This window comes from Pyrus communis, chromosome 2 (assembly GCF_963583255.1).
Source record: "Pyrus communis chromosome 2, drPyrComm1.1, whole genome shotgun sequence".
Taxonomy (NCBI): domain Eukaryota; kingdom Viridiplantae; phylum Streptophyta; class Magnoliopsida; order Rosales; family Rosaceae; genus Pyrus; species Pyrus communis.
Genome location: NC_084804.1, coordinates 19270689 through 19276688, shown reverse-complemented (window position 1 = coordinate 19276688; position 6000 = coordinate 19270689).

Sequence of the window (6000 nt, the reverse complement as noted above, 5' to 3'; positions counted from 1 at the left end):
ATAAATTAAGAGGGAACTTATCTACCCATTGAGGAGCCAGTTAATTCTTTCACACATGAAGGTGATTACCCTTATCTGATAATAAAAAATTAAAAAAAATTAAAAAAAAAAAAAAGAGTGATTTCCCTATACCATAATTCATTTATATTTCGTCAAACTATACCATAAACTCATTAGGTACAACTAAACTTGGATAAATTCATAAACCATTGACCCAATGAATAAACAGAGTAGGATTCTCTCTTCTTCCTTCACCTTAATGGTTACAATTAAGTTACGTTAACATCTTGTTTTGAATTTTTATATAAAGAAAAAGACAAAAAGAAAAGTGTGAGAGGAAGGGAGGGAAAGGGATGGTAATAGGAGGGGATATATTCATACTCCTGAATAAGCAACTCTAGTGAGTCTAGCCTCTAGCATTGAGGGTTGCTTTTAAAGTCCCAAAAATAGTTTATTAGTTTCGTATTATTTATGATTGATTTTAGAGAAATTTTTATTTGATTGATTTTAGAGAAATTTTTATTTGAACTCACGATCTCTTTCTACATCTAACTTAAATTTTGAATGTGAATTGTCTTTTTGACCCTAACGCATAATTACCATCAAGTAGGGGTGGGCAAACAGGTAGAGGAACCGTGGGTCGAGGTGGGTACGGGCCAATTCCAAATATTTTAGTAAGTAAACGGGGCAGGGCGGGGAGCTGTCAATTACAGGGTGGGCTGAGTCCTAATACTTAGAAAAAGGGGGCCCTGGACCGATCCGTTTCTAATAATAATGAACGGCCAAGATTAAATGATATCCTATCATCCAATCTCAACCGTTAATTTCTACACTAGTCATCCTCTTGTCCCGTGTGTCCAGGTTTCCAGTTTCAGACAGTCACTTCTTCTCTCGAACTCAATCGTCTTCTCGATGACATCACCCATCTAGCCTCACCGCCGTCGCGACCGACAACGGCACCACCCATCCAGCCATCCTCCTCGACGACATCCCAGAAAACCCAGGTTCCAGAACCACGGCTCGATTCTCTCCTCTTCGACAACACCACCACCGTTGCGATCACCATCACCCATTCATCGCCGTCGAGGACGCTGCTACCAGCCATCATCCCTCTAAAATTTAGGTAATTTTGAATTAGGGTTTTGTTATTAATTTGAATTTCAGGTGTAGGGATTTTAAGGTTTTTAAATTAGAATTTGTAGTTAATTTTGCTGTAGATTGATGATTGATGATTGATCTGATAGGACTCCAGTTCACAAAGGAAGAAATAAAAGGGAAGACAGCTAAGTTAAGTAGAAAAGTTAAAGCATATTCATTTCATAATATAGAAGAGATACAAAAAGGGCTTATAAACCCATTAGCCAAAACAGACAAAAGACTCACGTGCTGAGTCACCATCTAATTACTACTTCCAATTACAAATAAGGATAATAATTATCTAGCAACAAGTGAAGAAGGTGTGACCCGATACGGTTCTAACATGGCACCCCCCTTAAACTAGCCTGTCCTCAGGCGACAAACTCAGGAAAATGAGTCCAGATAGAGTCGACATTCTCCCATTTTGCATCATGCTCTGGAAGTCATTCCCATTTAATTAGCCAACGGCGTGATTATCCTGCTTAACATTCCATGCTGAAGGATCTTTTCCAGGTTCCATATTAAAGCACCATCTGAGGAAACTGGTGGTAGAGATGGTGATGCAACTATATGAGCACCCACATTGGGTTTGAGCAAAGACACATGGAAGGTCGGATGAATTCGAGACTGATGAGACTAGATCCAAAGTATAGGCCACTTGGCCAACTCGAGCCAGCACCTTGAACGGTCCATAGTAGCGAGGAGCCAATTTAGGGCAATGTATTTTAGACACAAAAGTCTGGCGATAGGGTTGAAGCTTGAGAAAGACTCAGTCCCCTACTGAAAATGTTCTCTCCAAACGATGTTTATTAGCGTGCTGGCACATCCAGTGTTGGGCTAGTTACAAGTTCTCCTGCAACTTCTTGAGTAGTGCATCCTGATCCCGAAGAGTGACATCTACCAGATGAACTGGTGAAAAACCCAGAAGATAGAAGGCCACTGTTGGTGGAAGGTAGCCATAAACTGCCTGAAACGGAGTCATTTGTATTGCAGCCTGCTGGGTAGTATTGTACCACCACTTGGCCCAATAAAGCTACTATATCCAATCCTTGGGTTTGTCACCAACAAAACTGTGCAGATAGTGCTCGAGGGTACGATTAAGTACTTCGATTTGACCGTTAGATTGTGGATGGTATGCCGAGCTCTTGCAGAGAGCGGTATGCTGCTGCTTAAAGAAGAAAGTCCAAAAAGCACCGATAAAAATGGGATCATGATCACTAACAATGGAAGCCGGCATGCCATGAAGATGAAAGACTTTTTGAATAAAGATCTCGGCTATCTGGGCTGTAGAATAAGGGTGTTTGAGCGGAATGAAATGACCATACTTGGATAGCCGATCCATTACCACCAAAATCGCATTACGTCTATGGACAGAGGGAAATCCTTCAATGAAATTCATTGCAATGTCCTTTTATACTTGGGTGGGAACAGATAGAGGTTGCAACGACCCTGGTGGTTTGATTATCTCAAAAGTTGTACGCTGGCAAGTGTCACAAACAGCCACATACTGTTTAACGTCTTTTTTAATGCATGGCCAATTGAAATTGAGTGTTAACCTCTTGTATGTGTGTAAAAAACCCGAATGTCTCGTAGATGGCGACGAATGGAATTTGGCAAGGAGGCGAGCTCGCCAAAGGGAAAAGGCAGCGACAAAAACCCCCTTCTTGTAATATAAGAGATCGCCGTGAGGATCAGCGGCATAATCCGCTTGTATTGCAACGATACAATCAAACAGAGGTTGAGACAGACCCATTAACTCAAAAACCTCAAGATGACGAGAAAAAGCATCTATGGCTACGTTCGAAGCCCCAGGCATATATTCCAAGGAATAATTATAACCACGTAACTTCAACAACCACCTTTGTTGAGTTGAAGTAGTGATGCGCTGATCAAGGAAATATTTCAAAGTCTGGTGGTCCGTTAGGATTCGGAATTGATGGCCAATCAAATAAGAACGCCATTTCTGCACAGCAAAAACCACGACCACCATTTCTTTAACACACACCAAAAGAGCCTGGTGTTTAGGAGCCGATGGTTTGCTCATGAACTCAATTGGGTGGCCTTCCTGTGATAATACAGCGCCAATACTTCTATCAGATACATCGTACTCAACCATAAAGGGTTTGGTGAAATTCGGAAGAGCAAGTATCGATGTGGAGGACAATGCCCATTTAAGGGACGAGAATGCCTGATCGACGTCGGGAGACCACTGGAAACTGTCCGTGAGTAATAAGTCTGTAAGTTAGCGAGCTATGATGCCAAAATGGCAAACAAATTTATAATAGTAGCTCGCAAGACCCAAAAACCCACAAAGGGCAATAACAGTGGTTGGTGTCAGCTAATTCGAGATAGCAGAAATCTTAGAGGAATCCATTGCCATTCCCGTTGCAGATATTAGATGTCCTAAATATGCAATCAAAGCTTGCCCAAAAAAGACACTTTGAAGGCTTCAATTTCAATTGGTGAGTGCGTAAGAGCTCAAACATCATAGCTAAATGGGAGACATGTTGTTCAACAGATGCACTGAAAACCAATATGTCATAAAAAAAGACTATCACCGACTTATGCAGCAAGGGTTTCAGAATGGAATTCATTAAGGACTAGAATGTTGTCGGCACATTGGTAAGGCCGAATGGCATGACTGTGAACTTGTAATGCCCTTCGAGTGTTCAGAAGCAATTTTAAGAATGTTAGGCTCATGCATCTGTATCTGGTGATACCCCCAAACGCAAGTTAAGCTTCGAAAAGATAACAGCACCCTGTAACTCGACTAGTAATTCATCAATAATAGGAATAAAAAAACGATCGTTAATGGTTACGGAATTCAGAACCCGATAGTTCACACAAAACCGCCACGTATTGTCCTCTTTGGCAACTAAGAGGGTTGGCTAAGAAAAAGGGCTGAGACTTGGTTAGATAATCCCTGCAGCTAACATCTCATCCACCTACCTTTCTAGTTCAGCTTTCTGAGCATGGCCATAACGATAGGGTCACACATTCACTGAACCCATGCCTAAAAGCAGAGAAATCTGATGATCAATGATCCTGTAGATGAAGGGTAGGGTGGTGGGTGCGTCAAAAAGATTGGAATATTGGAGAAACAAGTCCAGGAGGACCTCAGGTAATGGAGATAGAGTACAAAACCCAATAGGTAAATGAAGAGTTGCGCCACAATACGCACAGTATCCCCAAGGGATTGTACCCCAGAGGACAAAGGGGTTATAGAACCTGCCAAAGGGGTGGAAGAACCCATCAGATGATATTTAGTGCTATGCACCTTAAACTTCATGATTTTGAGAAGGAAGTTCCAGCCAATGGGACCCAATGTTTCCAACCTATCAACGTCAATAACCATGTCACACCCGACGATCGCAAGGAGGTGAAAGTTCGCATGGAAGTCATACCCCTGAAGCTAAACCAGTACCTTGCAAGCCATACTCTGCGTACGAAAGTGATCGCATGTTGCCACCATCACCATTTCACCGCAGGAATAATTGATGTAAAGGCCCAAACGGGCAGCCACCTGAGGATTAGGAAAATTCTGGTTAGCCCCAGAGTCTATGAAAACTTGAACCGGAGTATGGTAGATGACTCCTTCCAAGCTTATAGCACGCCCCCGAGAACGCTTCGTAGCCGAGATGGCATTGAAAGCAAGTGGTTGCGCAGGTTGTTCTACTATGGTAGGGTCAAGTTGGATGGATGACTCCGGTTTCAATTGTAGATCGGAGAATTCCTCATCCACTAACAACATGAGAATATGGGATTGCCAACAACGATGACCTAGCTTATATTGCTCATCACAGTTAAAACAGAGTCTCTGTTCCTGACGAGCTCTCATTTCGGCTTGAGTGAGGCGTAAGACCGGCTTAGAGGGAAGGGTAATAGTGGCTGATGGTAGGGTACAGGAAAGAGTAAGGGACATGGAGGGTGTGGCTGTTGAAGAAGAAAGAGGTTTAGAGGTGGTGGGGGAGGAACGAGAAAAGCCAAGGCATAAATGGGATCGATGCCCTTGTTTGGTCTCGTAAATCCGAGCTAGTTTGATCGCACGAGCGAGGGAAACAAGACGTTGGGCCACCACGTCGTCTTGCAAGTCTTCCTTGAGGCTTCCCAAAAAAGCCCCTAACAATTACTCATCCGACCAATTGGGAGTCCGACAAGAAAGCTAGATAAAACGGCTGACGTAATCCTCGATCGGCCCGGTTTGGGTTATGTGAGACAAAGCCATGTGAAAATTCAAGGATTTTGTAGGTCCAAAGCATTGAAGCAATTATGTGGTGAATGTCGCCCAATAAGAGAGAGGGAAACGCATCTTGAACCATCGAAGCTAATAAGCGGCGTCACCTCTGAAATGCAAACCGATGACGGTGGCTTGGCGGTGGTCCTCTATTTCATGGTAATCGAGAAATTCCTCAGCCATAGCAATCCAACCATATGGGTCTTCCTCGAAAAAACATGGAAGCTCAATCTTCAAATGCCTAGTCCCTGAAGAAGGTGAGTGAAGGGGTGGGAAGGGGTGGGATGAATGTGGGTCGTGGCCCAAGGTGTGGCCAATGGAACCGCCAGAGAAATGGGGTTGCCGAGCGACACTCGAATGGAATTGATCGGAATCTAGGAGACGGGTTGTGTTGTGGGTGGGTTTTTGAGAGAACGAATCTCGTCGATGAGGGTTTGCTGAAATTGGTTCTGCTGAGCCTGGTGGACATTCAAACTGGCGAGAGACTGTTGCAGATCTGCCATATGATGCTGCAAATCATCTTGCCAGAGGTTCATCATGTTCACCGCCTCTTGAAAACCATGGAGTTGAGTGAGTATTTGCTGCTGCTGAAACTCCAAGTCAAGCTTCGCCTTAGAAACCTCGACCAT